This window comes from Arachis stenosperma, chromosome 4, assembly GCF_014773155.1.
Source record: "Arachis stenosperma cultivar V10309 chromosome 4, arast.V10309.gnm1.PFL2, whole genome shotgun sequence".
Classification (NCBI taxonomy): Eukaryota; Viridiplantae; Streptophyta; class Magnoliopsida; order Fabales; family Fabaceae; genus Arachis; species Arachis stenosperma.
The window spans coordinates 25,612,671-25,623,305 of NC_080380.1; the positions used below are offsets into that span (position 1 = coordinate 25,612,671).

The following is a 10,635-nucleotide window of genomic DNA, read 5'->3' on the forward strand; positions in this document are numbered from 1 at the left end:
ACTCATGCAAATATTATGAATAAGTGGGTAAAGAGTTGATAAAAACCACTCAATTGAGCATAAGATAAACTATAAAATAGTGGTTTATCAACCTCCCCACACTTAAACAATAGCATGTCCTCATGCTAAGCTCAAGAGAAACTATAAAGAGATGAAGAGGAATGATAGAATGTATGAGATGCAACCTATGAATGCAACTAAATGCAAAAATGTTTCTACCTACTTGGTGAAAAAGTAAATAAATCTTTCAAGCATAAATATGAACTGGATTTCACTAATTCAAATCACAAAATACAATATAAATAACTTGCAAGAAGAAGATAGCTCATGAAAGCAGGGAACATAGAATTAAGTGTTGAACCCTTACTTGATAGTGTATATCACTCTAACTCTCAAGTGTCTAGGGTCAATTCTCTCAATTCTCTACTAATCATGCTTTCTATAGCTTGTTCTTCATCTAACAATCAACAAAAATTTAATGCACCAATACACAAATCAAGAGGTCTTTTAAGGGTTGTAATGGGGTTAGGGTCAAGGTAGGATTGTATTTGACCAAGTGGACTAAAATCTGAATCCTTAATTAACATAAACTTTCCACCTAACTTAAGACAATCCATTTAATTAAAATACAAAACCCAACTTCCCATTAACTATGTTTACTACATATTTATGCATTCCAAATTTTGAGTACAGCTCATATGCATTGATTTCACTATTTATTTTGGGGCATTTTGTCTCCTTTTATTAATTACTCTTTTCTTTTTCTTTTTCACTTTTTTTTTATTTTTCTCAATGCATATGATTAAAGTATTGAATGCAATAAGATGTGCTCAACCATTATTTTGCACATTTTCACTAAAATATACAACACCCAATTATTCAAACCAAATATTTTCAAACCCAACTTCCCCACACTTAAATCATGAGCACTTTTACTAGTCTAAGCTAACCAAGGATTCAAATTAAGGATATTATTATTTTTCGCTTAGAGTTAGTAATGAGTTAAAATTAAGAACAAATGGATATATTAGGCTCAAATTGGTTTGCAAAAGATAATGAAAGGGTAAGGCCATATGGGTATGTAAGCTTAGTGAAACAAGGGCCTCAATCATATCAGTGCATGTATACATCAAACAATGGAAATATAGAATTAAGCAAGACAAAGATCACAATTTTAGAGAGAAAAATACACACCAAAAATAAAATATTGGTTGATAAAATACAACCAATCAAATAAGCTCAAAATCTCACTGGTTTTGTGTCTGTCACTAACGCCCAGCCTTCAGGAGTTTGAAGCTCGTCACAGTCATTCAATCCCGGAATCCTACTCGGAATACCATAGACAAGGTTAGACTTTCCGGATTCCCATGAATTCCGCCATCAATTCTAGCTTATACCACGAAGATTCTGATTAAGGAATCCAAGAGATATGCGCCCGGTCTAAGGTAGAACGAAAGTGGTTGTCAATTGATGAGCGGATAATTTATACGCTTTTTGGCATTGTTTTTAGTATGTTTTAGTTAGTTTTTATTATATTTTTATTAGTTTTTAGTTAAAATTTACTTTTCTGGACTTTACTATGAGTTTGTGTGTTTTTCTGTGATTTCAGGTATTTTCTGGCTGAAATTGAGGGACCTGAGCAAAAATCTAATTCAGTGGCTGAAAAGGACTGCAGATGCTGTTGGATTCTGACCTCCCTGCACTTGAAGTGGATTTTTTGGACCTACAAAAGCTCAATTGGCGCGCTCTTAATTGCGTTGGAAGGTAGACATCCTGGGCTTTTCAGCAATGTATACTAGTCCATACTTTTCCCGAGATTTGATGGCCCAAGCAGGCGTTCTAAGTCAGCTCAAGAATTCTGGCGTTTAACGCCGGAACTGGCACAAGAATGGGAGTTAAACGCCCAAACTGGCACAAAAGCTGGCATTTAACTCCAAGAAAAGTCTCTACACATGAAAGCTTCAATGCTCAGCCCAAGCACACACCAAGTGGGCCCGGAAGTGGATTTTTATGTCATTTACTCATTTTTGTAAACCCTAAGCTACTAGTTCTCTACATATTGGACCTTTTACTATTGTATTCTCATCTTGGAGAGTTTTATGCTATCTTAGATCACGTTTTGGGAGCTGGCCTCTCGGCCATGCCTGAACCTTGTTCTTATGTATTTTCAACGGTGGAGTTTCTACACACCATAGATTAAGGTGTGGAGCTCTGTTGTACCTCGAGTATTAATGCAATTACTATTGTTCTTCTATTCAATTCGGCTTATTCTTGTTCTAAGATATCACTTGTTCCTCAACTTGATGAATGTGATGATCCATGACACTCATCATTATTCTCACCTATGAACGTGTGCCTGACAACCACCTCTGTTCTACCTTAGATTGAGTGAATATCTCTTGGATTCCTTAATCAGAATCTTCATGGTATAAGCTAGAATTGATGGCGGCATTCAAGAGAATCCGGAAGGTCTAAACCTTGTCTGTGGTATTCTGAGTAGGATTCAAGGATTGAATGACTGTGACGAGCTTCAAACTCCTAAAGGTTGGGCGTTAGTGACAGACACAAAAGAATCACTGGATTCTATTCCAACCTGATTGAGAACCGACAGATGATTAGCCGTGCTGTGACAGAGCGCGTTGAACATTTTCACTAAGAGGACGGGACTGTAGCCATTGACAACGGTGATGCCCAACATACAGCTTGCCATGGAAAGGAGTAAGAAGGATTGGATGAAGACAGTAGGAAAGTAGAGAGACAGAAGGGACAAAGCATCTCCATACGCTTATCTGAAATTCTCACCAATGAATTACATATGTATCTCTATCTTTATTTTATGTTTTTATTTATCTTTTAATCATTAATCCTCCATAACCATTTGAATCCACCTGACTGAGATTTACAAGATGACCATAGCTTGCTTCATACCAACAATCTCCGTGGGATCGACCCTTACTCGCGTAAGGTTTATTACTTGGACGACCCAGTGCACTTGCTGGTTAGTTGTGCGAAATTGTGATAAAGAGTTGAGATTGCAATTGAGCGTACCATGTTGATGGCGCCATTGATGATCACAAATTCGTGCACCATCAATCACTCGCGTTCATAGGTGAGAATGATGATGAGTGTCACGGATCATCACATTCATCAAGTTGAAGTGCAACGAATATCTTAGAACAAGAATAAATCGAATTGGATAGAAAATAATTGTAATTACATTGAAACTTGAGGTACAGCAGAGCTCCACACCCTTAATATATGGTGTGTAGAAACTCCACCGTTGAAAATACATAAGTGAAAGGTTCAGGCATGGCCGAATGGCCAGCCCTCAGGTGGTCATAAGACCGAATGATCAAAAGATGATTAATACACTAGTAAAAAGTTCTATTTATACTAAACTAGTTACTAGGGTTTACATGAGTGAGTAATTGATGCATAAATCCACGTCCAGGGCCCACTTGGTGTATGTTTGGGCTGAGCTTGATCTATCCACGAGCTGAGGGTTCTTTTGGAGTTGAATGCTGGTGCACGAATTTGTGATCATCAACAATGGCTCCAAAGACTTGGTAGCGCTCTCAAATGAGAATCACACTTAGTCACAACTCCGCACAACTAACCAGCAAGTGCACTGGGTCGTCCAAGTAATACCTTATGTGAGTAAGGGTCGATCCCACGGAGATTGTTGGTATGAAGCAAGCTATGGTCATCTTGTAAATCTCATTCAAGAAGATAATAATTGGTTATGGGAAATATAAAGAGATAGTTGCTTAAATAATAAAGGATAGAAATACTTATGTAAATTAATGGTGGAAATTTCAGATAAGCGTATAGAGATGCTTGTCCCTGTTGAATCTCTGCTCTCCTACTGCTTTCATCCAATCCTTCTTACTCCTTTCCATGGCAAGCTGTATGTAGGGCATCACCATTGTCAATGGCTACATCCCATCCTCTCAGTGAAAATAGTCCAAATGCTCTGTCACAGCACGGCTAATCATCTGTCGATTCTCAATCAGGCTGGAATAGAATCCCATGATTCTTTTGCGTCTATCACTAACGCCCAGCCTTCATGAGTTTGAAGCTCATCACAGTCATTCAATCCGGAATCCTACTCGGAATACCACAGACAAGGTTAGACTTTCCGGATTCCCATGAATGCCGCCATCAATTCTAGCTTATACCACGAAGATTCTGATTAAGGAATCCAAGAGATATGCGCCCGGTCTAAGGTAGAACGGAAGTGATTGTTAGTCACGTGCGTTCATAGGTGAGAATGATAATGAGTGTCACGGATCATCACATTCATCAACTTGAAGTGTAACGAATATCTTAGAATAGGAATAAATCGAATTGGAAAGAAAATAGTAGTAATTGCATTAAAACTTGAGGTAAAGCTGAGCTCCACACCCTTAATCTATGGTGTGTAGAAACTCCACCGTTGAAAATACATAAGTGAAAGGTCCAGGCATAGCCGAATGGCCAGCCCCCATGAAGGTCTAAGGACTAGGCGTCCAGAGATGTAACGTGGTCAAAAGAAGAAGACTCATAAACTAGTAAAAAGTTCTATTTATACTAAACTAGCTACTAGGGTTTACAATGATAAGTAATTGATGCATAAATTCACTTCCGGGGCCCACTTGGTGTATGTTTGGGCTGAGCTTGATCTATCCACGAGCTGAGGCTTCTCTTGGAGTTGAACGCCAAGTTGTAACGTGTTTTGGGCGTTCAACTCTGGTTCGTGACGTGTTTCTGGCGTTTGACTCCAGACAGCAACATGGAACTGGCATTGAACGCCTATTTACGTTCTCTAATCACGAATAAAGTTTGAACTATTATATATTTCTGGAAAGCTCTGGATGTCTACTTTCCAACACCGTTGAGAGAGCGCCATTTGGAGTTTTGTAGCTCCAGAAAATCCATTTCGAGTGCAGGGAGGTCAGATTCCAACAGCATCAGCAGTCCTTTGTAAGCCTCCTATCAGAGTTTTGCTCAGGTCCCTCAATTTCAGCCAGAAAATACCTGAAATCATAGAAAAACACACAAACTCATAGTAAAGTCCAGAAATGTGAATTTAGCATAAAAAATCCCTAAAAGTAACTAGAGCCTATTAAAAACTACCTAAAACAATGCCAAAAAGCGTATAAATTATCCGCTCATCACAACACCAAACTTAAATTATTGCTTGTCCCCAAGCAACTGAAAATCAATTAGGATAAAAAGAAGAGAATATACTATAAATTCCAAAATATCAATGAATATTAATTCTAATTAGATGAGCGGGACTTGTAGCTTTTTGCTTCTGAACAGTTTTGGCATCTCACTTTTTCCTTTGAAGTTCAGAATGATTGGCTTCTCTAGGAACTTTAGAATTTCGGATAGTGTTATTGATTCTCCTAGTTAAGTATGTTGATTCTTGAACACAGCTACTTTTATGAGTCTTGGCCGTGGCCCTAAGCATTTTGTCTTCCAGTATTACCACCGGATACATAAATGCCACAGACACATGACTGGGTGAACCTTTTCAGATTGTGACTCAGCTTTGCTAGAGTCCCCAGTTAGAGGTGTCCAGAGCTCTTAAGCACACTCTTTTTGCTTTGGATCACGACTTTAACCACTCAATCTCAAGCTTTTCACTTGGACCTGCATGCCACAAGCATATGGTTAGGGACAGCTTGATTTAGCCGCTTAGGCCTGGATTTTTTTTCCTTGGGCCCTCCTATCCATTGATGCTCAAAGCCTTGGATCCTTTTTACCCTTGCCTTTTGGTTTTAAGGGCTATTGGCTTTTTCTGCTTGCTTTTTCTTTTTCTTTCTATTTTTTTCGCCAAAATTTTTTTTTCACAAGCTTTTACTTTTTCACTGCTTTTTCTTGTTTCAAGAATCAATTTCATGATTTTTCAGATTGTCAATAACATTTCTCTTAGTTCATCATTCTTTCAAGAGCCAACAATTTTAATATTCATAAACAACAAGATCAAAAATATGCACTATTCAAGCATTCATTCAGAAAACAAAGAGTATTGTCACCACATCAATATAATTAAACTAAATTCAAGTATAATTTCGAAATTTGTGTACTTCTTGTTCTTTTGAATTAAAACATATTTCAATTAAGAGAGGTGAATGATTTATGGAATTTATTAATAGCTTTAAGACATAGTTACTACATACTAATGATCATGAAGTAGAGACACAAAACATAAATAAACATGAAGCATAAAAATCGAAAAACAGAAAAATAAGAACAAGGAATGAGTCCACCTTAGTAGCGTCCTCTTCTTGAAGAACCAACAATGTCCTTAAGCTCTTCTATGTCCCTTCCTTGCCTTTGTTGCTCCTCCCTCATTGCTCTTTGATCTTCTCTTATTTCATGGAGAATGATGGAGTGCTCTTGATGTTCCACCCTTAATTGTTCCACATTGTAACTCAAATCTTCTAAGGAAGTGTTGAGTTGTTCCCAATAGTTGTTGGGAGGAAAGTGCATCCCTTGAGGCATCTCCGGGATTTCTTGGTGATGAGCTTCCTCATGCGTCCCTTGGGCTCCATGAGTGGGCTCTCTTATTTGCTCCATCCTTTTCTTAGTGATGGGCTTGTCCTCCTCAATGAGGATGTCTCCTTCTATGATAACCCCAGCTGAGTAACATAGATGGCAAATAAGATGAGGAAAAGCTAGCCTTGCCAAAGTAGAGGACTTATCAGCTATTTTGTAGAATTCATGGGAGATGACTTCATGAACTTCTACTTCCTCTCCAATCATGATGCTATGAATCATGATGGCCCGATCCACAGTAACTTCAGATCGGTTGCTAGTGGGGATGATGGAGCGTTGAATGAACTCCAACCATCCTCTAGCCACAGGCTTGAGGTCTAGTCTTCTTAGTTGAACCGGCTTGCCTTTGGAGTCTCTTTTCCATTGAGCTCCTTCCACACATATGTCCATAAGGACTTGGTCCAACCTTTAATTAAAGTTGACCCTTCTAGTGTAGGGGCGTTCATCTCCTTGCATCATGGGCAAGTTGAATGCCAACCTTACATTTTCCGGACTAAAATCTAAGTATTTCCCCTGAACCATTGTAAGATAATTCTTTGGACTCAGGTTCATACTTTGATCATGGTTCCTAGTGATCCATGCATTGGCATAGAACTCTTGAACCATTAAAATTCTGACTTGTTGAATGGGGTTGGTTAGAACTTCCCAACCTCTTCTTTGGATCTCATGTCGGATCTCCGGATACTCATTTTTCTTGAGCTTGAAAGGGACCTCAGGGATCACCTTCTTCTTGGCCACAACATCATAGAAGTGGTCTTGATGGGCTTTGGAGATGAATCTTTCCATCTCCCATGACTCGGAGGTGGAAGCTTTTGTCTTCCCTTTCCCTTTTCTAGAGGATTCTCTGGCCTTGGGTGCCATCAATGGTTATGGAAAAACAAAAAGCTTATGCTTTTACCACACCAAACTTAAAATATTGCTTGCCCTCGAGCAAGAGAAGAAAAAAGAGAAGAAGAAGAAGAAGAAAAGATGGAGGAGAAGGGGAAGTGTAGGTTTTGGCCAAGGTATAGAAGAGGGGGTTGTGTTGTGTGAAAATGAAGTAGAATGGAGGGGTATATATAGGGAGGGGGGAGAGGGTACGTTCAGCCATTTAGGGTGGGTTTGGGTGGGAAAGATTTTTGAATTTTGAAGGTAGGTGGGGTTTATGGGGAAGAGTGGATGGATGTGAGTGGTGAAGGGGGTAATTGGGAAGAGAGATTGAGCTGATTGGTGAAGGGTTTTGGGGAAGAGTGTTTATTGGAAAGAGGGAATGAATGTTGAGAAGAGGGGAGAATATGTTAGGTGGGGATCCTGTGGGGGCCACAGATCCTGAGATGATCCTGTGGGGTCCACAGATCCTGAGGTGTCAAGGATTTACATCCCTGCACCAATTAGGCATGTAAAATGCCTTAGCATACCATTCTGACGTTTAAACGCTGAAGTGATGCACGTTCTAGGCGTTCAACGCCCATGTGTAGCATATTTCTGGCGTTGAATGCCAGTTCCATGCTTGTTACTGGCGTTCAGCGCCAGCTTTCCTCAGGGCATATTCCTGGCGTCCAAACGCCAGGATGTTGCTTGTTTCTGGCATTCAGCGCCAGATCCATGCTCTGTTCTGGCGTTGAACGCCAGCCAAATGCACCTTACTGGCGTTTAAACGCTAGTAAGTCCTTCCTCTAGGGTGTGATTTTTCTTCTGCTATTTTTGATTCTGTTTTTAATTTTAGTATTTTTTTGTGACTCCACATGATCATGTACCTAATAAAACATAAAAGAACAATAAAATAAAAATAAAATTAGATAAATAAAAATTGGGTTGCCTCCCAACAAGCGCTCTTTTGATGTCACTAGCTTGACAGTGAGCTCTCATGGAGCTTTAGAGAAGTTTAGAGCATGATGAAGGTCTCCTAACACCAAACTTTGATTTTGAATGTGGGGTCTTCTCAACACCAAACTTAGAGTTTGGTTGTGGCCTCCCAACACCAAACTTAGAGTTTGATTGTGGGGGGCTCTTTTTGACTCTGTACTGAGAGAAACTCTTCATGCTTACTCTCTTTTGTTACAGAGGGATGGCCGTGTGCCTTAAACACAAAGTAGTCCCTATTCAATTGAAGGACTAATTCTCCTCTGTTAACATCTATTACAGCACCTGTTGTGGCTAGGAAAGGTCTTCCAAGGATGATGCATTCATCCTCTTCCTTCCTAGTGTCTAAGATTATGAAATCAGCAGGGATGTAAAGGCCTTCAACCTTTACTAACATGTCCTCTACTAATCCATAAGCTTGTCTTACTGACTTGTCTGCCAATTGTAATGAGAATAAGGCAGGCTGTACCTCATCAATGATCCCCAGCTTCTCCATTACAGAGAGTGGCATAAGATTTATGCCTGACCCCAGGTCACATACAGCCTTGTTAAAGGCCATGGTGCCTATGGTACAGGGTATTAAGAATTTGCCAGGATCTTGTTTCTTTTGAGGTAAGGTTTGCTGAACCCATATATCAAGTTCACTAATGAGCAAGGGAGGTTCACCTTCCCAAGTCTCATTACCAAATAACTTGGCATTCAGCTTCATGATAGCTCCTAGATATTGAGCAACTTGCTCTCCAGTTACATCTTCATCTTCTTCAGAGGAAGAATAATCTTCAGAGCTCATGAATGGCAGAAGGAGATTTAATGGAATCTCTATGGTCTCTATATGAGCCTCAGATTCCTTTAGGTCCTCAATAGGAAACTCCTTCTTGTTTGAGAGACGTCCTAGGAGGTCTTCCTCACTAGGATTTTCGTTCTTCTCCTCCCTTGTGCATTCGGCCATATTGATTACATCAATGGCCTTGCACTCTCCTCTTGGATTCTCTTCTGTATTGCTTGGGAGAGTACTAGGAGGAGTTTCAGTGACTTTCTTACTCAGCTGGCCCACTTGTGCCTCCAAATTTCTGATGGAGGACCTTATTTCACTCATGAAACTTAAAGTGGCCTTAGACAGATCAGAGACTAAATTTGCTAAATTAGAGGGGCTCTGCTCAGAATTCTCTGTCTGTTGCTGAGAAGATGATGGAAAAGGCTTGTTATTGCTTAGCCTGTTTCTTCCACCATTATTAAAGCCTTGTTGAGGCTTTTGTTGATCCTTCCATGAGAAATTTGGATGATTTCTCCATGATGAATTATAGGTGTTTCCATAAGGTTCACCCATGTAATTTACCTCTGCTATTGCAGGGTTCTCAGGATCATAAGCTTCTTCAGAAGCTGCCTTTTTAGTATTGTTGGATGCATTTTGCCATCCATTCAGACTTTGAGAAATTATGTTGACTTGCTGAGTCAACACTTTGTTCTGAGCCAATATGGCATTCAGAGCATCAATTTCAAGAACTCTCTTCCTCTGAGGCGTCCCATTATTCACGGAATTTCTCTCAGAAGTGTACATGAATTGATTATTTGCAACCGTGTCAATAAGTTCTTGAGCTTCTGCAGGCGTTTTCTTTAAGTGAATGGATCCACCTGCAGAATGGTCCAATGACATTTTGGAAAACTCAGATAGACCATAATAGAATATATCTAATATGGTCCATTCTGAAAACATGTCAGAAGGACACTTTTTGGTCATCTGCTTGTATCTTTCCCAAGCTTCATAGAGGGATTCACCATCTTTTTGCTTGAAGGTTTGAACATCCACTCTAAGCTTGCTCAGCTTTTGAGGAGGAAAGAATTTATCCAAGAAGGCCGTGACCAGCTTATCCCAGGAGTCCAGGCTATCTTTAGGTTGTGAGTCCAACCATGTTCTAGCTCTGTCTTTTACAGCAAAAGGGAAAAGCATGAGCCTGTAGACTTCAGGATCTACTCCATTCGTCTTTACAGTCTCACAAATCTGCAAGAACTCAGTTAAAAACTGGTAAGGATCTTCAGATGGAAGTCCATGAAACTTGCAGTTCTGTTGCATTAGAGCAACTAATTGAGGTTTTAGCTCAAAATTGTTTGCTCCAATGGCCGAAATGGAGATGCTTCTTCCATCAAATTTGGACGTTGGTTTAGTGAAATCACCTAGCATTCTCCTTGCATTATTGTTGTTGGGTTCGGCTGCCATCTCCTTCTCTTGTTCAAAAATTTCAGAAAGGT

General features: G+C 39.7%; 1 non-coding gene across 1 annotated transcript; it reads left to right on the forward strand.

Moving 5' to 3' along the window:
• The first annotated feature begins 10,100 nt into the window (after window positions 1-10,100).
• Window positions 10,101-10,204, forward strand: LOC130978012 (small nucleolar RNA R71). The gene has a single exon (XR_009085676.1). It is a non-coding gene; the product is annotated as a small nucleolar RNA R71 (small nucleolar RNA).
• Window positions 10,205-10,635: the final 431 nt, after the last annotated feature.